Raw genomic sequence first — 22,948 nt, forward strand, 5'->3', positions numbered from 1 at the left:
GAGAGAGTCAGTCAGTGAGAGCGAGTGAGAGTCAGTCAGTCATTTAGTCAGTCAGTCAGAGAGAGAGAGATAGAGGCAGTGAGTCAGTCAGTGAGACAGAGTGAGTCAGTGAGAGAGAGAGAGTCAGTGAGAGAGCGAGTGAGTGAGAGAGTCAGTCAGTGAGAGAGAGTGAGAGTCAGTCAATCAGTGAGAGAGAGAGAGTGAGTCAGTGAGTGAGAGAGTCAGTCAGTGAGAGAGAGTCAGTCAGTAAGTGAGTCTGTCAGTCAGAGAGAGAGAGAGAGAGAGAGAGAGAGAGTGAGATAGTCAGTCAGAGTTAATGAGAGTGTCAGTCAGTAAGTCAGTCAGTGAGAGAATCCGTCAGTCAGTGAGAGAGATTGCGAAAGTCAGTCAGTGAGACAGAGTGAGTCAGTGAGAGAGAGAGAGTCAGTGAAAGAGCGAGTGAGTGAGAGTCAGTCAGTGAAAGAGAGAGTGAAAGTCAGTCAGTCAGTGAGAGAGAGAGTGAGTCAGTCAGTCAGTGAGAGGGTCAGTCAGTCAGAGAGAGAGAGAGTCAGTCTGTCAGAGAGTCAGTGAGAGAGTCAGTCAGTCAGTTCAAGAGTCAATCAGTCTGGGAGAGAGATTGAGTGAGTCAGTCAGTCAGTCAGTTAGTGAGAGAGAGAGAGAGAGAGAGTGAGGGTCAACCAGTCAGTGTGAGAGAGTGAGTCAGTCAGTGAGAGAGAGATTGAGTGAGAGAGTCAGTCAGTCAGTGAGAAAGAGGGTGGGCGTGAGAGTGAGTCAGTGAGAGAGTCAGTGAGAGTCCTTCAGTCAGTGAGAGCGAGATTGAGAGTCAGTAAGTCAGTCAGTCAGTCAGTCAGTGAGAGATTGGGAGAGTGAGTCAGTCAGTTAGTAAGAGAGCGAGCCAGAGTCATTCAAGTCAGTGAGAGAGAGTGTGAGAGATTCAATCAGTGAGAGAGTTAGTCAGTCTGTCAGAGAGAGTCAGAGAGTCAGTGAGAGTCAGTCAGTGAGAGGGTAAGATTCAGTCAGTGAGAGAGAGAGAGTGAGAGAGTCAGTGAGAGTGAGAGAGTCAGTCAGTGAGAGAGAGAGTCAGTCAGTCATTTAGTCAATCAGCCAGAGAGAGAGAGAGAGGCAGTGAGAGAGTCAATCAGTCAGTGAGAGAGAGTGAGAGTCAGTGAGTCCGTCAGTCAGAGAGAGGGAGTAGGATAGTCGGTCAGAGAGTTAATGGGAGTGTCGGTCAGTAAGTCAGTGAGAGAATCAATCAGTCAGTGAGAGAGATTGCGAAATGCAGTCAGTCAGTGAGACAGAGTGAGTCAGTGAGAGAGAGGGTCAGTGAGAGAGCGTGTGAGTGAGAGAGTCAGTCAGTCAGTGAGAGAGAGAGAGAGAGAGAGAGAGAGAGAGTCAGTCAGTCAGAGAGTTAGTCAGTGAGTGAGAGAGATTGAGAGAGTGAGTGAGTCAGTCAGTTAGTGAGAGAGAGAGTGAAAGAGTCATTCAAATCAGTGAGAGAGAGTGTGAGAGAGTCAGTCAGTCAGTGAGGGAGGGAGAGAGAGAGAGTCAGTCAGTCAGTGAGAGAGAATCAGTCAGTGAGAGAGAGTCATAGAGTCAGTCAGTGAGAGAGAGTCAGTGAGAGAGAGAGAGTCAGTCAGGGAGAGAGAGAGATAGAGAGACAGAGTCAGACAGTGAGAGAGTGAGAGTCAGTCAGTCAGTGAGAGAGAGAGAGAGTGTGTGAGTCAGACAGTTAGTGAGAGAGAGAATGAGTCATTCAAGTCAGTGAGAGAGAGTGAGAGTCAGTCCGTGAGAGAGTCAGTAAGAGAGTCAGTCAATCAGTGAGAGAGACTGAGAGAGTGAGTCAGTCAGTCAGTTAGTGAGAGAGAGAGAATGAGTCATTCAAGTCAGTGAGAGAGTGAGTGTCAGTCAGTGTGAGAGTCAGCCAGTGAGAGAGAGTCAGTCAGTGGAAGAGAGTCAGTCAGGGAGAGAGAGTCAGTCAGGGAGAGAGAAAGAGTCAGACAGTGAGAGGGTGAGAGTCAGTCAGTCAGAGAGAGAGAGTCAGTCAGAGTGAGTGAGAGAGAGAGTGAGAGTCAGGGAGAGAAAGAGAGAGATTGAAAAAGTCATTCAAGTCAGTGAGAGAGAGTGTGAGAGAGTCATCAGTCAGTGAGGGAGAGAGAGAGAGAGTCAGTCAGTCAGTGAGAGAGTCAGTCAGTGAGAGAGTCAGTCAGTGAGAGAGAGTCAGTCAGTGAGAGAGAGAGAGAGAGAGAGAGAGAGAGAGAGAGAGAGAGAGAGAGAGAGAGAGAGAGAGAGAGCGAGAGAGAGAAAGAGAGAGAGAGTCAGGGAGAGAGAGAGAGAAAGAGAGAGAGAGTCAGAGAGAGAGAGTCAGAGAGTGAGAGTCAGAGTCAGTCAGTTATTCAGTCAGAGAGTCAGTCAGTGAGGGAGTCAGTCAGAGAGTCAGTCAGTCAGAAAGTCAGTCAGTCAGTGAGAGAGATTGAGCGAGTCAGTCAGTCAGTCAGTTAGTGAGAGAGAGTGAGTCATTCAAGTCAGTGAGAGAGAGAAAGTGAGAGTCAGTCAGTGAGAGAGAGAGTTAGTCTGTCAGAGAGAGTCAGAGAGAGTCAGAGAGTCAGTGAGAGTCAGTCAGTGAGAGGGTGAGAGTCAGTCAGTGAGAGAGATTGAGAGAGTAAGTCAGTCAGTAAGAGAGAGTGAGTCAGTCAGTCAGAGAGTGAGTGAGAGAGTTGGTCAATGAGAGAGAGAGTGAGAGAGTCAGTCAGTCAGAGTCAGTGAGAGTCGGTCAGTCAGTGAGAGAGGGATTGAGAGAGTCAGTCAGTCAGTGAGAGAGTGAGAGAGTCAGTCAGTCAGAGAGTCAGTGAGAGTCAGTCAGTCAGTGAGAGAGGGATTGAGAGAGTCAGTCAGTCAGTGAGAGAGGGAGTGAGAGAGTCAGTGAGAGTGAGAGAGTCAGTCAGTGAGAGAGAGTGAGAGTCAGTCAGTCATTTAGTCAATCAGTCAGAGAGAGAGGCATTGCGAGAGTCAGTCAGTCAGTGAGAGAGAGAGTGAGAGTCAGTCAGTGAGAGAGTCAGTCAGTAAGTGAGTCCTTCAGTCAGAGAGAGAGAGGGAGTGAGATAGTCAGTCAGAGAGTTAATGAGAGTGTCAGTCAGTAAGTCAGTGAGAGAGCGAGTGAGTGAGTCAGTCAGTGAGAGAGAGAGTGAGAGTCAGTCAGTCAGTGAGAGAGAGAGAGAGAGAGTGAGTCAGACAGTGAAAGGGTCAGTCAGTCAGAGAGTCAGTCAGTCACAGAGAGAGAGTCAGTCGGTCAGAGAGTCAGTGAGAGTGAGAGAGTCAGTCAGTGAGAGAGAGTGAGAGTCAGTCAGTCATTTAGTCAATCAGTCAGAGAGAGAGGCATTGCGAGAGTCAGTCAGTCAGTGAGAGAGAGAGTGAGAGTCAGTCAGTGAGAGAGTCAGTCAGTAAGTGAGTCCTTCAGTCAGAGAGAGAGAGGGAGTGAGATAGTCAGTCAGAGAGTTAATGAGAGTGTCAGTCAGTAAGTCAGTGAGAGAGCGAGTGAGTGAGTCAGTCAGTGAGAGAGAGAGTGAGAGTCAGTCAGTCAGTGAGAGAGAGAGAGAGAGAGTGAGTCAGTCAGTGAAAGGGTCAGTCAGTCAGAGAGTCAGTCAGTCACAGAGAGAGAGTCAGTCGGTCAGAGAGTCAGTGAGAGAGTCAGTCAGTCAGTTAGAGAGTCAGTCAGTCTGGAAGAGAGATTGAGTGAGTGAGTCAGTCAGTCAATTAGTGAGAGAGAGAGAGAGTGAGGGTCAACCAGTCAGTGTGAGAGAGTGAGTCAGTCAGTGAGAATGAGAGAGTCAGTCAGTGAGAGAGAGTCAGTCAGTCAGTTAGCGAGAGAGAGTGAGTCATTCAAGTCAGTGAGAGAGAATGTGAGAGAGTCAGTCAGTGAGAGAGAAAAAGTGAGAGTCAGTCAGTGAGAGAGAGAGTTAGCCAGTCTGTCAGAGAGAGTCAGTCAGTGAGAGGGTGAGAGTCAGTCAGTGAGAGAGATTGAGAGAGTAAGTCAGTCAGTAAGAGAGAGAGTGAGAGAGTCAGTCAGTGAGAGAGAGAGTGAGAGAGTCAGTCAGTCTGAGAGTCAGTGAGAGTCAGTCTGTCAGTGAGAGGGATTGAGAGAGTTAGTCAGTCAGTGAGAGAGAGAGTCAGTCAGTCTGAGAGTCAGTGAGAGAGAGAGTGAGAGAGTCAGTCAGTCAGAGAGTCAGTGAGAGTCAGTCAGTCAGTCAGTGAGAGAGGGATTGAGAGTCAGTCAGTCAGTGAGAGAGAGAGTGAGAGAGTCAGTGAGAGTGAGAGAGTCAGTCAGTGAGAGAGAGTGAGAGTCAGTCAGTCATTTAGTCAATCAGTCAGTGAGAGAGTCAGTCAGTAAGTGAGTCCGTCAGTCAGTGAGAGAGTGAGTCAGTCAGCCAGAGAGTCAGTGAGAGTCAGTCAGTCAGTGAGAGAGAGAGTGAGGGAGTCAGTGGGAGTGAGAGAGTCAGTCAGTGAGAGAGAGTGAGAGTCAGTCAGTCATTTAGTCAGTCAGTCAGTCAGAGAGAGAGAGGCGCCGTGAGAGAGTCAGTCAGTCAGTCAGTGAGAGTCAGTCAGAGAGTTACAGTCAGTCAGTGAGAGAGATTGAGAGAGCGAGTCAGTCAGTTTGTGAGAGAGAGTGAGAGTCATTCAAGTCAGTGAGAGAGAGTGTGAAAGAGTCAGTCAGTCAGAGATTCAGTGAGAGTCAGCCAATCAGTGTAAGAGTCAGTCAGTCAGTGAGAGAGGGATTGAGTCAGTCAGTCAGTCAGAGAGAGAGTGGGAAAGTCAGTGAGAGTGAGAGAGTCAGTCAGTGAGAGAGAGTGAGAGTCAGTCAGTCATTTAGTCAATCAGTCAGTGAGAGAGTCAGTCAGTCAGTGAGAGAGAGAGTGAGGGAGTCAGTGGGAGTGAGAGAGTCAGTCAGTGAGAGAGAGTGAGAGTCAGTCAGTCATTTAGTCAGTCAGTCAGTCAGAGAGAGAGAGGCGCCGTGAGAGAGTCAGTCAGTCAGTCAGTGAGAGTCAGTCAGAGAGTTACAGTCAGTCAGTGAGAGAGATTGAGAGAGTGAGTCAGTCAGTTTGTGAGAGAGAGTGAGAGTCATTCAAGTCAGTGAGAGAGAGTGTGAGAGAGTCAGTCAGTCAGAGATTCAGTGAGAGTCAGCCAATCAGTGAGAGAGCCAGTCAGTCAGGGTCAGTAAGAGTCAGTCAGTCAGTGAGAGAGGGATTGAGTCAGTCAGTCAGTCAGAGAGAGAGTGGGAAAGTCAGTGAGAGTGAGAGAGTCAGTCAGTGAGAGAGAGTGAGAGTCAGTCAGTCATTTAGTCAGTCAGTCAGTCAGAGAGAGAGAGGCGCCGTGAGAGAGTCAGTCAGTCAGTCAGTGAGAGTCAGTCAGAGAGTTACAGTCAGTCAGTGAGAGAGATTGAGAGAGTGAGTCAGTCAGTTTGTGAGAGAGAGTGAGAGTCATTCAAGTCAGTGAGAGAGAGTGTGAAAGAGTCAGTCAGTCAGAGATTCAGTGAGAGTCAGCCAATCAGTGTAAGAGTCAGTCAGTCAGTGAGAGAGGGATTGAGTCAGTCAGTCAGTCAGAGAGAGAGTGGGAAAGTCAGTGAGAGTGAGAGAGTCAGTCAGTGAGAGAGAGTGAGAGTCAGTCAGTCATTTAGTCAATCAGTCAGTGAGAGAGTCAGTCAGTCAGTGAGAGAGAGAGTGAGGGAGTCAGTGGGAGTGAGAGAGTCAGTCAGTGAGAGAGAGTGAGAGTCAGTCAGTCATTTAGTCAGTCAGTCAGTCAGAGAGAGAGAGGCGCCGTGAGAGAGTCAGTCAGTCAGTCAGTGAGAGTCAGTCAGAGAGTTACAGTCAGTCAGTGAGAGAGATTGAGAGAGTGAGTCAGTCAGTTTGTGAGAGAGAGTGAGAGTCATTCAAGTCAGTGAGAGAGAGTGTGAGAGAGTCAGTCAGTCAGAGATTCAGTGAGAGTCAGCCAATCAGTGAGAGAGCCAGTCAGTCAGGGTCAGTAAGAGTCAGTCAGTCAGTGAGAGAGGGATTGAGTCAGTCAGTCAGTCAGAGAGAGAGTGGGAAAGTCAGTGAGAGTGAGAGAGTCAGTCAGTGAGAGCGAGTGAGAGTCAGTCAGTCATTTAGTCAGTCAGTCAGAGAGAGAGAGAGAGGCAGTGAGTCAGTCAGTGAGACAGAGTGAGTCAGTGAGAGAGAGAGAGAGAGTCAGTGAGAGAGCGAGTGAGTGAGAGAGTCAGTCAGTGAGAGAGAGTGAGAGTCAGTCAATCAGTGAGAGAGAGAGAGTGAGTCAGTCAGTGAGAGTGAGAGAGTCAGTCAGTGAGAGAGAGTCAGTCAGTAAGTGAGTCCATCAGTCAGAGAGAGAGAGAGAGAGGGAGTGAGTGAGATAGTCAGTCAGAGTTAATGAGAGTGTCAGTCAGTAAGTCAGTGAGAGAATCCGTCAGTCAGTGAGAGAGATTGCGTAAGTCAGTCAGTGAGACAGAGTGAGTCAGTGAGAGAGAGAGAGTCAGTGAAAGAGCGAGTGAGTGAGAGTCAGTCAGTGAAAGAGAGAGTGAAAGTCAGTCAGTGAGAGAGAGAGTGAGTCAGTCAGTCAGTGAGAGGGTCAGTCAGTGAGAGAGTCAGTCAGTGAGAGAGAGAGAGTCAGTCTTTCAGAGAGTCAGTGAGAGAGTCAGTCAGTCAGTTCGAGAGTCAATCAGTCTGGGAGAGAGATTGAGTGAGTGAGTCAGTCTGTCAGTGAGAAAGAGGGTGAGCGTGAGAGTGAGTCAGTGAGAGAGTCAGTGAGAGTCCTTCAGTCAGTGAGAGCGAGATTGAGAGTCAGTAAGTCAGTCAGTCAGTCAGTCAGTGAGAGATTGGGAGAGTGAGTTAGTCAGTTAGTGAGAGAGAGAGCCAGAGTCATTCAAGTCAGTGAGAGAGAGTGTGAGAGAGTCAATCAGTGAGAGAGTTAGTCAGTCTGTCAGAGAGAGTCAGAGAGTCAGTGAGAGTCAGTCAGTGAGAGGGTAAGATTCAGTCAGTGAGAGAGAGAGTGAGAGAGTCAGTGAGAGTGAGAGAGTCAGTCAGTGAGAGAGAGAGTCAGTCAGTCATTTAGTCAATCAGCCAGAGAGAGAGAGAGGCAGTGAGAGAGTCAATCAGTCCGTGAGAGAGAGTGAGAGTCAGTGAGTCCGTCAGTCAGAGAGAGGGAGTAAGATAGTCGGTCAGAGAGTTAATGGGAGTGTCAGTCAGTAAGTCAGTGAGAGAATCAATCAGTCAGTGAGAGAGATTGCGAAATGCAGTCAGTCAGTGAGACAGAGTGAGTCAGTGAGAGAGAGGGTCAGTGAGAGAGCGTGTGAGTGAGAGAGTCAGTCAGTCAGTGAGAGAGAGAGAGAGAGAGAGTCAGTCAGTCAGAGAGTTAGTCAGTGAGTGAGAGAGATTGAGAGAGTGAGAGAGTGAGTGAGTCAGTTAGTGAGAGAGAGAGTGAAAGAGTCATTCAAATCAGTGAGAGAGAGTGTGAGAGAGTCAGTCAGTCAGTGAGGGAGGGAGAGAGAGAGTCAGGCAGTCAGTGAGAGAGAATCAGTCAGTGAGAGAGAGTCAGTCAGTGAGAGAGAGAGTCAGTCAGGGAGAGAGAGAGAAAGAGAGAGAGAGTCAGACAGTGAGAGAGTGAGAGTCAGTCAGTCAGTGAGAGAGAGAGTGTGTGAGTCAGACAGTTAGTGAGAGAGAGAATGAGTCATTCAAGTCAGTGAGAGAGAGTGAGAGTCAGTCCGTGAGAGAGTCAGTAAGAGAGTCAGTCAATCAGTGAGAGAGACTGAGAGAGTGAGTCAGTCAGTCAGTTAGTGAGAGAGAGAATGAGTCATTCAAGTCAGTGAGAGAGAGTGAGTGTCAGTCAGTGTGAGAGTCAGCCAGTGAGAGAGAGTCAGTCATTGAGAGAGAGTCAGTCAGGGAGAGAGAGAGAGTCAGACAGTGAGAGGGTGAGAGTCAGTCAGTCAGGGAGAGAGAGTCAGTCAGAGTGAGTGAGAGAGAGAGTGAGAGTCAGTCAGGGAGAGAGAGAGAGAGAGAGATTGAAAGAGTCATTCAAGTCAGTGAGAGAGAGTGTGAGAGAGTCATCCTTCAGTGAGGGAGAGAGAGAGAGAGAGTCAGTCAGCCAGTGAGAGAGAGTCAGCCAGTGAGAGAGTCAGCCAGAGAGAGAGAGAGAGAGAGAGAGAGAGTCAGGGAGAGAAAGAGTCAGAGAGAGAGTCAGAGAGTGAGAGTCAGAGTCAGTCAGTCAGTGAGAGTCCATCAGAGAGAGAGAGAGTGTGAGAGTCAGCCAGTTATTCAGTGAGAGAGTCAGTCAGTGAGGGAGTCAGTCAGAGAGTCAGTCAGTCAGAAAGTCAGTCAGTCAGTGAGAGAGATTGAGCGAGTCAGTCAGTCAGTTAGTGAGAGAGAGTGAGTCATTCAAGTCAGTGAGAGAGAGAAAGTGAGAGTCAGTCAGTGAGAGAGAGAGTTAGTCTGTCAGAGAGAGTCAGTCAGTCAGAGAGAAAGTGAGAGTCAGTCAGTGAGAGAGAGAGTTAGTCTGTCAGAGAGAGTCAGTCAGTCAGAGAGTCAGTGAGAGTCAGTCAGTGAGAGGGTGAGAGTCAGTCAGTGAGAGAGATTGAGAGAGTAAGTCAGTCAGTAAGAGAGAGAGTGAGTCAGTCAGTCAGAGAGTGAGTGAGTCGGTCAATGAGAGAGAGAGTGAGAGAGTCAGTCAGTCAGAGTCAGTGAGAGTCGGTCAGTCAGTGAGAGAGGGATTGAGAGAGTCAGTGAGAGTCAGTCAGTCAGTGAGAGAGAGAGTGAGGGAGTCAGTCAGTCAGAGAGTCAGTGAGAGTCAGTCAGTCAGTGAGAGAGGGATTGAGAGAGTCAGTCAGTCAGTGAGAGAGGGATTGAGAGAGTCAGTCAGTCAGTGAGAGAGGGAGTGAGAGAGTCAGTGAGAGTGAGAGAGTCAGTCAGTGAGAGAGAGTGAGAGTCAGTCAGTCATTTAGTCAATCAGTCAGAGAGAGAGGCATTGCGAGAGTCAGTCAGTCAGTGAGAGAGAGTGAGAGTCAGTCAGTGAGAGAGTCAGTCAGTAAGTGAGTCCGTCAGTCAGAGAGAGAGGGGGTGAGATAGTCAGTCAGAGAGTTAATGAGAGTGTCAGTCAGTAAGTCAGTGAGAGAGCGAGTGAGTGAGAGAGTCAGTCAGTGAGAGAGAGAGTGAGAGTCAGTCAGTCAGTGAGAGAGAGAGTGAGTGAGTCAGTCAGTGAAAGGGTCAGTCAGTCAGAGAGTCAGTCAGTCACAGAGAGAGAGTCAGTGAGAGAGTCAGTTAGAGAGTCAGTCAGTCTGGAAGAGAGATTGAGTGAGTGAGTGAGTCAGTCAGTTAGTGAGAGAGAGAGAGTGAGGGTCAACCAGTCAGTGTGAGAGAGTGAGTCAGTCAGTGAGAATGAGAGAGTCAGTGAGAGTCAGTGAGAGTCCGTCAGTCAGTGAGAGCCAGATTGAGAGTCAGTCAGTCAGAAAGTCAGTCAGTCATTCATTCAGTGAAAGAGATTGAGAGAGTGAGTCAGTCAGTGAGTGAGAGAGAGTGAGAGTCAGTCATTGAGAGAGAGAGTCAGTCAGTCTGTCCGCGAGAGTCAGAGAGTCAGTCAGTCAGAGAGTCAGTGAGAGTCAGTCAGTTAGAGGGTGAGATTCAGTCAGTGAGAGAGAGATTGAGAGAGTCAGTGAGAGTGAGTCAGTCAGTGAGAGAGAATGAGAGTCAGTCAGTCAGAGAGAGAGGCAGTGAGAGAGTCAGTCAGTGAGAGAGTCAGTCAGTAAGTGAGTCCGTCAGTCAGAGAGAGAGGGGGTGAGATAGTCAGTCAGAGAGTTAATGAGAGTGTCAGTCAGTAAGTCAGTGAGAGAGCGAGTGAGTGAGAGAGTCAGTCAGTGAGAGAGAGAGTGAGAGTCAGTCAGTCAGTGAGAGAGAGAGTGAGTGAGTCAGTCAGTGAAAGGGTCAGTCAGTCAGAGAGAGAGAGTCAGTGAGAGAGTCAGTTAGAGAGTCAGTCAGTCTGGAAGAGAGATTGAGTGAGTGAGTGAGTCAGTCAGTTAGTGAGAGAGAGAGAGTGAGGGTCAACCAGTCAGTGTGAGAGAGTGAGTCAGTCAGTGAGAATGAGAGAGTCAGTGAGAGTCAGTGAGAGTCCGTCAGTCAGTGAGAGCCAGATTGAGAGTCAGTCAGTCAGAAAGTCAGTCAGTCATTCATTCAGTGAAAGAGATTGAGAGAGTGAGTCAGTAGTCAGTCAGTCAGTGAGTCTGTCAGTCAGAGAGAGAGAGAGGGAGTGTGATAGTCAGTCAGAGAGTTAATGAGAGTGTCAGTCAGTAAGTCAGTGAGAGAATCAGTCAGTCAGTGAGAGAGATTGCAAAAGTCAGTCAGTCAGTCAGTGAGAGAGAGAGAGGGTCAGTGAGAGAGTGTGCGAGTGAGAGAGTCAGTCAGTCAGTGAGAGAGTGAGAATCAGTCAGTCAGTGAGAGAGTGAGTGAGTCAGTCAGTCAATGAGAGGGTCAGTCAGTGAGAGAGTCAGTCAGTCAGAGAGAGAGAGTCTGTCTGTCAGAGAGTCAGTGAGAGAGTCAGTCAGTCAGTCTGGGAGAGAGATTGAGTGAGTGAGTCAGTCAGTTAGTGAGAGAGAGAGAGAGAGAGAGTGAGGGTCAACCAGTCAGTGTGAGAGAGTGAGTCAGTGAGAGTGAGAGTCAGTCAGTGAGTGAGTGAGAGAGTCAGTCAGTCAGTCAGAGAGAGATAATGAGTGAGAGTCAGTCAGTCAGTGAGAGAGAGAGTGAGTGAGAGTCAGTCAGTGAGAGAGTCAGTGAGAGTTCGTCAGTCAGTGAGAGCCACATTGAGAGTCAGTCAGTCAGAAAGTCAGTCAGTCATTCATTCAGTGAAAGAGATTGAGAGAGTGAGTCAGTCAGTTAGTGAGAGAGAGAGTGAGAGTCAGTCAGTGAGAGAAAGAGTCAGTCAGTCTGTCAGAGAGTCAGTCAGGGAGTCAGCGAGTCAGCAAGAGTCAGTCAGTGAGAGGGTGAGAGTCAGTCAATGAGAGAGAGATTGAGAGGGTTAGTCAGTCAGTGAGAGAGAGAGAGATTGAGTCAGTCAGTCAGTGATTCAGTAAGAGTCAGTCAGTGAGAGAGTCAGCCAGTCAGTGAGAGAGTCAGTCAGTGAGTCAGTGAGAGTCAGTCAGTCAGTGAGAGAGTGAAAGAGTCAATTAGTCAGAGAGTCAGTGAGAGTCAGTCAGTGAGATGCTGAGAGTTAGTGAGAGAGAGATTGAGAGAGCTAGTCTGTCAGTGAGAGATAGAGTGAGAGAGTCAGTCAATCAGAGGGAGAGAGTGAGAGTCAGTCAGTAAGAGAGTCAGTCAGTGAGAGAGTGAGAGAGTCAGTCAAGGAGAGTCAGTCAGTCAGTGAGAGAGAGTGAGAGAGAGTCAGTCAGTCAGAGAGTCAGTGAGAGTCAGTCAATCAGTGAGAGAGAGATTGAGAGTGTCAGTCAGTCAGTGAGTGAGTGAGAGAGTCAGTGAGAGAGTCAGTCAGTGAGAGTCAGTCAGTCATTTAGTCAGTCAGTCAGAGAGAGAGAGGCAGTGAGAGAGTCTGTCAGTCATAGAGTCTGTCAGTCAGAGAGAGAGGGGGAGTGAGATAGCCAGTCAGAGAGTTAATGAGTCAGTCAGTAAGTCAGTGAGAGAATCAGTCAATTAGTGAGAGAGATTGCAAAAGTCAGTCAGTCAGTCAGTGAGACAGAGTGAGTCAGTGAGAGAGAGCGAGAGTCAGTGAGAGAGCGAGTGAGTGAGAGTCAGTCAGTCAGTGAGAGAGAGAGTGAGAGTCAGTCAGTGAGAGAGAGAGAGAGAGAGTGAGACAGTCAGTCAGTGAGAGTCAGTTAGTGAGAGAGTCAGTCAGTCTGGAAGAGAGATTGAGTGAGTCAGTCAGTTAGTGAGAGAGAGTGAGGGTCAACCAGTCAGTGTGAGAGAATGAGTCAGTCATTGAGAGTGAGAGAGTCAGTCAGTGAGACAGAGTGAGAGTCAGTCAGTGATGGAGAGTCAGTCAGTGAGTGAGTGAGAGAGTCAGTCAGTCAGTGGGAGAGAGAGTGAGAGTCAGTCAGTGAGAGAGTCAGTGAGAGTCCGTCAGTAAGTGAGAGCGAGTTTGAGAGTCAGTCAGTGAGAGAGAGAGAGAGAGAGAGAGAGAGAGTCAGTCAGTGAGAGAGAGAGTCAGTCAGTCTGCCCGAGAGAGTCAGAGAGTCAGTCAGTCAGAGAGTCCGTGAGAGTCAGTCAGTGAGAGGGTGAGATTCAGTCAGTGAGAGAGAGAGATTGAGAGAGTTAGTCAGTCAGTCAATGAGAGAGAGTGAGAGTCAGTGAGAGAGTCAGTCAGTGAGAGAGAGTGAGAGTCAGTCAGTCATTTAGTCAGTCAGTCAGAGAGAGAGAGGCAGTGAGAGAGTCAGTCAGTCAGTGAGAGAGAGTGAGAGTCAGTCAGTGAGTCCGTCAGTCAGAGAGAGAGGGAGTGAGATAGTTAGTCAGAGAGTTAATGAGAGTGTCAGTCAGTAAGTCAGTGAGAGAATCAGTCAGTCAGTGAGAGAGATTGCGAAAGTCAGTCAGTCAGTGAGACAGAGTGAGTCAGTGAGAGAGAGGGTCAGTGAGAGAGTGTGTGAGTGAGAGAGTCAGTCAGTCAGTGAGAGAGAGAGTGAGAGTCTGTCAGTCAGTGAGAGAGAGAGAGAGGCAGTCAGTCAGTGAGAGAGTCAGTCAGTCAGAGAGAGAGAGTCAGTCTGTCAGAGAGTCAGTGAGAGAGTCAGTCTGTCAGTTAGAGAGTCAGTCAGTCTGGGAGAGAGATTGAGTAAGTGAGTCAGTCAGTTAGTGAGAGAGAGTGAGGGTCAACCAGTCAGTGTGAGAGAGTGAGTCAGTCAGTGTGAGAGAGTGAGTCAGTCAGTGAGAGTGAGAGAGTCAGTCAGGGAGTGAGAGTCAGTCAGTGAGAGAGAGTCAGTCAGTGAGAGAGAGAGTGAGAGTCAGTCAGTGAGAGAGTCAGTAAGAGTCCATCAGTCAGTGAGAGCGAGATTGAGAGTCAGTCAGTCAGAAAGTCAGTCAGTCAGTGAGAGAGATTGAGAAAGTGAGTGAGTCAGTTAGTGAGAGAGAGAGAGTCATTCAAATCAGTGAGAGGGAGTGTGAGAGTCAGTTAGTGAGAGAGAGAGAGTGAGAGTCAGTCAGTGAGAGAGAGAGTCAGTCAGTCTGTCAGACAGTCAGAGAGTCAGTCAGAGAGTCAGCGAGTCAGTCAGTGAGAGGGTGAGATTCAGTCAGTGAGAGAGAGATTGAGAGAGTTAGTCAGTCAGTGAGAGAGAGAGTGAGAGAGTCAGTCAGTCAGAGAGTGAGAGTCAGTCAGTCAGTGATTTAGTGAGAGAGTCAGTCAGTCAGTGAGAGAGTCAGTCAGTGAGAGAGTGAGAGAGTCAGTCAGCCAGAGAGTCAGTGAGAGTCAGTCAGTCAGTGAGAGAGAGAGTGAGGGAGTCAGTGGGAGTGAGAGTCGGTCAGTGAGAGAGAGTGAGAGTCAGTCAGTCATTTAGTCAGTCAGTCAGTCAGAGAGAGAGAGAGGCCGTGAGAGAGTCAGTCAGTCAGTCAGTCAGTGAGAGTCAGTCAGAGAGTTAGTCAGTCACTCAGTGAGAGACATTGAAAGAGTGAGTCAGTCAGTTTGTGAGAGAGAGTGAGAGTCATTCAAGTCAGTGAGAGAGAGTGTGAGAGTCAGTCAGTCAGAGATTCAGTGAGAGAGTCAGCCAATCAGTGAGAGAGTCAGTCAGTCAGAGTCAGTGAGAGTCAGTCAGTGAGAGAGAAATTGAGAGAGTCAGTCAGTCAGTCAGTGAGAGAGAGAGTGAGGGAGTCAGTGAGAGTGAGAGAGTCAGAGTGAGAGTCAGTCAGTCATTTAGTCAGTCAGTCAGTCAGAGAGAGAGAGTCAGTCAGTCAGAGAGTCAGTGAGAGTCAGTCAGTCAGTGAGAGAGAGATTGGGAGAGTCAGTCAGTCAGTGAGAGAGAGAGAGAGAGAGTCAGTGAGAGAGAGAGTGAGAAAGTCAGTCAGTGAGAGAGAGTCAGTCAGTCTGTCAGAGAGAGTCAGTGAGAGTCAGTCAGTGAGAGGGTGAGAGTCAGTCAGTCAGTGAGAGAGATTGAGAGAGTTAGTCAGTCAGTGAGAGAGAGAGTGAGAGTCAGTGAGAGAGAGATTGGGAGAGTCAGTCAGTCAGTGAGAGTGAGAGAGAGAGAGAGAGAGAGAGAGAGTGAGAAAGTCAGTCAGTGAGAGAGAGTCAGTCAGTCTGTCAGAGAGTCAGTGAGTCAGTGAGACTCAGTCAGTGAGAGGGTGAGAGTCAGTCAGTGAGAGAGATTGAAAGAGTTAGTCAGTCAGTGAGAGAGAGAGTGAGAGTCAGTGAGTCAGAGAGAGAGAGAGTGAGAGTCAGTCAGTCAGTGATTCAGTGAGAGAGTCAGTCAGTAAGAGAGCCAGTCAGTCAGTGAGAGTGAGAGTCAGTCAGAGAGTCAGTGAGAGTCAGTCAGTCAGTGAGAGTGAGAGAGTCAGTGAGAGAGTCAGCCAATGAGAGAGAGTGAGAGTCAGTCAGTCATTTAGTCAGTCAGTCAGAGAGAGAAAGAGGCAGTGAGAGAGTCAGTCAGTCAGTGAGAGAGTGAGTGAGAGTCAGTCAAGGAGAGAGTCCGTCAGTCAGAGAGAGAGAGGGAGTGAGTGAGATAGTCAGTCAGAGAGTTAATGAGTGTCTGTCAGTAAGTCAGTGAGAGAATCAGTCAGTCAGTGAGAGAGATTGCGAAACTCCGTCAGTCAGTGAGACAGAGTGAGTCATTGAGAGAGAGAGAGCAAGTGAGTGAGAGAGTCAGTCAATCAGTGAGAGAGAGAGTGAGAGTCAGTCAGTGAGAGAGTCAGTCAGTCAGAGAGTCAGTCAGTCAGAGAGAGAGAGTCAGTCTGTCAGAGAGTCAGTGAGAGAGTCAGTCAGTCAGTGAGTCTGTCAGTCAGAGAGAGAGAGGGAGTGAGATAGTCAGAGAGTTAATGAGTGTCAGTCAGTAACTCAGTGAGAGAATCAGTCAGTCAGTGAGAGAGTCAGTCAGTCAGAGAGTCAGTCAGTCAGAGAGAGAGAGTCAGTCTGTCAGAGAGTCAGTGAGAGAGTCAGTCAGTCAGTGAGTCTGTCAGTCAGAGAGAGAGAGGGAGTGAGATAGTCAGTCAGAGAGTTAATGAGAGTGTCAGTCAGTAACTCAGTGAGAGAATCAGTCAGTCAGTGAGAGAGATAGCAAAACTCCGTCAGTCAGTGAGACAGAGTGAGTCAGTGAGAGAGAGAGAGTCAGTGAGAGAGCAAGTGAGTGAGAGAGTCAGTCAGTCAGTGAGAGAGAGAGTGAGAGTCAGTCAGTCGTCAGTGAGAGAGAGAGTGAGTCAGTCAGTCAGTGAGAGAGTCACTCAGTCAGAGAGTCAGTCAGTCAGAGAGAGAGAGTCAGTCAGTCAGTGAGAGAGTCAGTCAGTCAGTGAGAGCGAGATTGAGAGTCAGTCAGAAAGTCAGTCAGTCAGTGAGAGAGATTGAGAGAGTGAGAGAGTCAGTCAGTAGGTGAGAGAGAGTGTGAAAGAGTCATTCAGTTAGAGAGAGAGTGAGAGAGTCAGTGAGAGTCCGTTAGTCAGTGAGAGCGAGATTGAGAGTCAGTCAGAAAGTCAGTCAGTCAGTGAGAGAGATTGAGAGAGTGAGAGAGTCAGTCAGTAGGTGAGAGAGAGTGTGAAAGAGTCATTCAGTTAGAGAGAGAGAATCAGTCAATCAGTGAGAGTCAGTGAGTCAGTTAGTCAGTCAGACAATCAGTCAGTTAGAGAGTCAGTCAGTAAGTGAGAGAGTCAGTCAGTCAGTCAGTCAGTGAGAGAGTCAGTCAGTGAGAGAGAGAGAGAGAGAGAGAGAGAGAGAGAGAGAGAGAGAGAGAGAGAGAGAGAGAGAGAGAGAGAGAGAGAGAGAGAGAGAGAGAGAGAGAGTCAGTCAGTCAGTCAGTGAGAGTCCCCTTCTGAACCTGCGAGGTTACCGGCAGAGCGAATACTGACACTTTTTAAGTGCAGTCTTCGGCAGGCATTCCCGTAACCGGCCGTACCTCTGAGGCGCAACGCCATCACAGCAAAATAGTAAGTAGCATACTGCCTGCAATTATGCCACTGCATGCATTAGTAATACGGTACCCCTTACCATTATTCCTTTCTCAACTCTAGATTGTGGCACTGGAACCCAGTAATTTAATTACACACACCGAGAATTTTAGCGGGTGAGTTTGACCGCCCTGAAACTGCTTAATGCATTGTAATTCATTTTAAACACAGCGTTCCTTGGCAATTAAAACACTTAGTTGCCCCTAACTACTTCAGACCACCACAAGCGCGGTGCCGTCACAAAGGAACTGTGACGTTGGGAACACAGTAATTAAATTATTCACCACCAAGACTAGATCAGGTGAGTTAACTGCTTTGACACTGCTTCACTGTAAGACGTGTAAGACGTCATGCGTCTTGGCAACGATAAATCCTAATTGCCCTTGTTTACTCCAGATTCTTGAAGAGACTATTGAATTCACTTACTCAGACCGACACATCTGTTGCTAATGAACCGCTTACATTACATCCTGGTAAGCCACCTAATCCCACCACCTTATACACAGAGTCACAGTAACTATTGGCCAACCTCTAAAACCCCTCTTATTAATATTATGACCCTCCATTCTGGACAAACTAAAATGAATACAATTCACCCCAGAAGACATCCACATTCGGCACAACCCCTGTGCTACTTCTTGGTGAGCCATTATCCACCTTTGTCCATGTCAGTCAGTCAGTCAAAAAACTTTATTCGGTTAATTAAAACCATAAAAGCAGTACATGATACATAGAATCAGGTTAAAAAATACTATTAAACAAGTGTAAAGAATTGATTGCTACTCCTTCATAAAACACAATTAACGCATTCTTTCTTTAAGAGGGATCGATAGATGTGGGGAACACCTGTATCAACATGTTAAAAAACTTTCTCACCAAGGTTTATGCAAAGGTCAGATTTGGTGACTAGTTAATGCAGCAGCTCTTAGTTTGTTTTGTCTGGCGGCTGCTACCAAAAAACAGGCTACACCATATGTGACCTGCTCCGAGTTCAACATCTGGAGATATAATAATGCTGGCCGCACCTGGACGAAATTCAAATGTTTCAAGATGGGAACAAGAAATTTTTTCCGCTGCACCAGGTAGTGCTCACAGAACATGACCAGGTGCAGAGTGTCCTGTGTGGAAAAACAGTCACATGTACAAGGGGGAACATTTTCTGGGGTACCCCATTCTGTGTGCGAGCCAAGGACAAGGTGGATCAAGTTGAATCTGAACCTTGTGAGCAGGAAGCGATGGTAAGGCTTTGTGACATATTTTAAATAGTGTTCCATAGCTGTAGATGTGGAAAGTTGAAAAAGTAATCTCACCGTAGGTTTACAAAGTTCAACCGATTCTCTTTCGCATTCCAACAAAGTTCGAAAATGCTGCTTCACCCACTTTACATCCTCTTTTTTAAGATTTTGCGGTAGAGAGTACATTTCCGGGCGCCCTAGCCTCGCGCATGCCGCTCTAACATACGCCAGCCACGGTATATTGTGAGCTTTGTCCAGAGACATACAATCTTTAAGGATGCAGTGATTCAAGCTGATTTCCTCATTTGTCCAGGTTTTAATCCAGCATAGTACTGGGGACATTTTTAGGAGATCAGAGACAAATCCCATGCCTATTTCATTGTGGATCGAATGTATGGGAGAAGATTTCGGGAGTGACAACAGGGCCCGTATAAAATTGTTTTCAGCAATTTTTATGCCTGGGGTTGAGACGTAGCCCCAAATGTCTGCCCCATAGGATGCGATTGCCACGCATTTGGCTCTGTAGATCCTGGTCATGGCTTCCATAGGTCTCGAGCCCAGTCTTTTGGAAAAACTCAGAAGTACTGTAGTGGATCTAATGAATCCATTTTCTTTAAGTTTCATTTGTGCCTTCCAAGTTCCTCTCTTGTCAAAGGTGACGCCCAGGTAACAAAAGAAAGGAACCCTCGAAATTGGCAAGTTGTTGCAGCTGAAGGATCTAATCTTCATATGTTTCTTTCGTGAGCCTACGACCATGACATGGGATTTAGCAGTGTTAATCTTTAGGTCGAGGGCTTCCATGAAGAGGCAAAAATGGTCCAAAAGTCTTTGCAGGCCTGTGCCAGTCCAAGCTATGAGAACAGCGTCATCCGCGTATAGGAGGACCGGAATAGGTAACCCCCCCATACGCGGCATGTCCAAGGTGGCTGAGTTCAAAGATTTCCCCAAGGCATTGATGTACAGTGTAAAGAGGAGAGGGGCCAGGATGCAGCCTTGTCTGACCCCTCTCCCTGATCTGAACTTTGCTGTACACCTTCCATCCCTCGTTGCCCTAACGGACGCAAACAAATTTAAATGAAGGTCATGCAGAAAACTAACCAAGGTGGTGTCCAAACCCAAATTTCGTAGAATAGACCATAGTTTTGAACGATTGACCAAATCAAAAGCGGAAGATAAATCCATAAACCCCAAATAAAGAAGCCCCCCCTTCACCACGGTGTATTTGCTAATGATTAGATGAAGGTTCAAGCATTGATCCATTGTCCCTCTGTGAGCCCTGAAGCCATACTGTAAATCTGAAAGGATCCCGCTCTCCTCCAGCCGATCCCCCAGTCTATGCAAGATGGCTCTGCCTAAGATCTTGACGGCAGAGTCCAGCAGGGAGATAGGTCTATAGCAGGTCGGGTCCCCCCTATTCCCTTTCTTAAATATAGGCACAATTATGGAGGTGGACCAAGAAGATGGGAAGCCAGCTGTGGGAATCGCATTAAAAACGCTGGTTAAAATCTTTGAACAAAATTGTGGGTACTGGATATAGAGATCTGCAGGAACCCCATCGGGTCCCGGGGCCTTGTGTTTACTAGTATCTCTTATCGCCCTTTCAACCTCCATGGTGTTAAACTCCATAACCAAGTTGGATGGGTCATGGGTATTGGCAGGTGAGGCAGGGACTGTAGATTCATAGATTTTTCCAAAATGGGCTAGCCATCTGTTGTCCTCTATGACACAGTCTAAATCCGATGTCCCATTGTCAGAGAAAAAGGGCTGATTTACAATGGCCCAAAACTTTTTACTGTCTCTCAGCACATCCACAGATAAAAGGCTATCCCAAGCTTCCTCCTTGATTTGGGTTTTACGATTAAGGACTACGGTTTTATATTCCTTCCTTAACTTGGCCACTATTAGCCTATCTCTGGGTTTTTGTTTAATGGCTTTCATCAGGGCGCTATGTTTCCTCGAGCATTCATTATTAAACCATTTATGGGTCTTCGTGTTCCCTTGCGCGACTGTCCTTCGTTCCACGTTCTTGCTGATCCTAAAACAAATCTCCTCATATGCAGCCCAAACCTCGGGGCCCTGGGCGGTTGGATCCAAACACACTGCCATATTGGCCTCAGTCTCTTGGGCAAGTGAGTGAAAGAATTTCGTCTGGGACAATCATCTCCCATTTTAGGCGCCTTCCCTGATCTTTGGACTTCAGATCCTTTGGAGATGCCACGCCTGACGGACTGCCAGTCCGGCAGCAGTCTAGGTCCAAGGTCAGGAGGACAGGATAATGATCACTTGAAATAACAGTGACCACCCTGTACTCACGTGCCTTTGCCAGGGCCCCATTTGAAACAAAAATGTAGTCTATAACGGTGTTGGCATCTCTCCCAACGAAGGTTGGGGCTCTAGGGTCATTAATACTTTGGTCAAGTTCATAGAGGTTTAGATTAGCTAGAAGGAACTCTAGATACTCGCCCTCGGTTGTGTGCTCGAAATGAGGAATCGCTTCAGATAGTATGCCCCCATATCTATCATTAAAACAACCACCCTCACAGGGGTGGATATTAAAATCCCCCAGAATAACCAGCTCTGGGACGGTAGTGCAATCAAGCCTATAGACTGACAGAAAATTTAACAAAGAAATCAAATGTTCGTTCACGGTGGCGGACTCCTTTGAATTATAAAAATTAATCAGCAAAAAAGTCTTTGAGTCAGGGAGGGTCCACTCCACCGCAAGCGTGTTGGTAGGTGCGGTATCTAATTTTTTAAAAACCCCTGCTAGATCCAGAGAACACAATATGAGTAAGCCACCCTTTGCTCTCCCTCTTACACCTGGTACTGCTGGTATAGAAAAGCAACAGAAACCATCCAAAGAGAAACTAGATGTGGTATCCCATGTTTCTTGGAATCCTAGAATATGATATTGTTTAATGAATCCTTGCCATATTGGGTCTAAAGCCTTTGCATTTAATCCCGCCACATTCCAGGTGAGGACTTTACATAGTACTAGGTCTGTGTTAGGGGCAATGGACGTAACCACGCCCCGATTCTCACTCCCCATCAAGCTGTTTCCGGGTGTGGGGGATGAATTAACTATGGTCAAGTCCTCCGTGGCGGCATCCTTGCGAGAAGAGGTTGGACTAGTCCAGGTGCTCCGTTCCCCTGGGGAGCCTTGAGTATGTCAGTCCACCCAATCTGTAGTTGACAAACAATCAAAGCGATTTGTAATAGGGAAGTGCAAGGGGTTGGATGGGCCATTTGGCGGCTGCTGGTAGTAATAAGGTTGGGTGAGATGGGGACCGTAAAAGGGGCCGCCTTGACGTGGTCTACCTCCTCTACTCCTCACCAAGTTCCATCCCCCATCCCAGCCCTCCTCCCTGGCAGGGGGTTGTGTGTCCCAGGGGAGGTTAGGCCTCTGTCTGGGTATGCGGTTGTGTGAACCTTTAAGCCAGCTCCAGCGATTATCCGCTTGATTATAGGGGAGATAGAAATACGAGAGAGGTCTGGCGGTCACCGTACTCGCCTGATATCTTGGGGCCCCGCTATTGCAGATAAAATCTACAACCTCCGGATTCTCGAAAGTAACCACCACACAGTCCCCTGGCAGATTTTTTCTGTTGCCTCCTACCCAAGGGGCCCTCTCTATCATTAAGATGTTAGTAGGTATGTTTGGAGGAAGGGGATAATTGTTAGCTAGCCAGTGGCATACTTTATTTTTGAGAGCCTGATATGATTCTTCTTCTGGTGAGCGAATTTCAGTGACTCCAGTAAGGATGACCACGTAGGGCGCAGCATCCGGGGGGAGGTGAATGTTTCTACGCGCCATATCCTTAGCTTTATCGTGTGTATCAAGTTTGGGGGCCTGAGATAATCCATTGCTGGATGTGAGCTGAGGGGTTATATTGTTTTTAGAAGGAATCAGTGTTGTGTCTGATTTCTTAGTTTGCTCTACTACAGGGGGTTTAGATTTAGAGCCAGCCTGATTTGGGGTGTTACTGGGTTTCTTAACCGTCATTTTATTAGTCTCCAACACTTTATTAGCTACCACCGGGGTCTTTGCGGGTTTAGTTGGATTAGTGACCTGGGTGGGTTTATTATTTAAATTGAAGCTGGGGGCACTTATGTCCTTATGTATATATTTTAAGACCGTTTCCAAGCAGCGTAATCTTACCTCTATGGGTTCTAATAATACTTTTAGCATGTTAAAGATTACTGTGTTATTTATACTTGAGCCGGACTCATCCTGTGGTGGTGTTATTATTGGATTACCTGTGGTTCCACTAAATTGCAAAATTTCTTCCAGACTTTGGTCAATTATGGTATCGTCTGGGAGACTCAGAAGTAAACCGGGGTTGTTGGGAAGTGAGCCCTCAGTGGAGGTAGGCGGAGCGACTAGAGGTTTTTCAGTGTTAGGGAGATTGGGCAAAGTAATGACCTTCTTTCCTTTCACAATAGATGATTTGTTGGTTTTACGTTTTTGCTTGGGGATTGCCCCTTCTAGCCGGGCCCTTTCTTTTGTGATGACTGTAGGGTTACCGATGTTTGACTCGCTACATTGCGTTCCACTCTCAGTCGAGATGTTGAGGTTGGGTGAGGCTTCCAGGTCCTGAACAATATTTAAGGCATCCAAATCCCCGTTACCTCCGGGATGATGTACTAGGACCTATACATCTGCCCTGGGATCAGTTTTTGGTGTCTGAGCCTGAGCAATAAGGCCAAGGGAGGAACGCTTGGCCATGGCCAGGTCTTGAGAGACTCTCCTGTCCATAAGTATTATCCCTTCGTCAATTAGTGCGTGTGTACGGGTGATGAAGTCATCCAGGGTCCCTGTAAGCTTTTTTGCTCCTGCGGCGGCCATGCTTCTAGTTTCACGGCAGGACATAACCCGTGTATTCTAGATGAAATGACAGTTCAGAGCTATATATGCCCAGCCAAGATTTGTGGCCCAGTCCAGTCTCCTCGGGCCTCTGAGGGCCACAGAGGGCCCGCCCTTTGCCCGGGCTTAGCCCCGGGCGCTCCCGCGCAGCGCGGTTCTCCGCTTCTTATAGGCGTTGGTCTGGTTAGGCTGGGCGGGGCGGTCAGGGAGAGCGGGTCAGGTGACTCGGCCTCAGGATTGCCGGGACTCCTGGGAGAGCGAGTCCCGGTTCCTGCGCTCGCAACCCTGTCTCACGCTCACTCGCCCAGCAAGGGCCTGCACCTCCGGTTTCGACGACGGCGATGCGGGACCCGCGAAGCGGGTTCCGCGAGTTGTGGCGTGGTCCTTCCTCTAGCAACAGCAGCAGGGCAAAGGTAAATTCGGCGTCCCCTTTGGCAATGGAAGGCAGAGTCTTTTAAAGTGCTTAGGCTGGGCGGGGCGGTCAGGGAGAGCGGGCCAGGTGACTCGGCCTCAGGATTGCCGGGACTCCTGGGAGAGCGAGTCCCGGTTCCTGCGCTCGCAACCCTGTCTCACGCTCACTCGCCCAGCAAGGGCCTGCACCTCCGGTTTCGACGACGGCGATGCGGGACCCGCGAAGCGGGTTCCGCGAGTTGTGGCGTGGTCCTTCCTCTAGCAACAGCAGCAGGGCAAAGGTAAATTCGGCGTCCACGTCAATGTTCTTACACTGTTCTACCTTATCCCTTATTTACACA

This window comes from Lissotriton vulgaris, chromosome 1_1 (assembly GCF_964263255.1).
Source record: "Lissotriton vulgaris chromosome 1_1, aLisVul1.2, whole genome shotgun sequence".
Lineage (NCBI taxonomy): Eukaryota > Metazoa > Chordata > Amphibia > Caudata > Salamandridae > Lissotriton > Lissotriton vulgaris.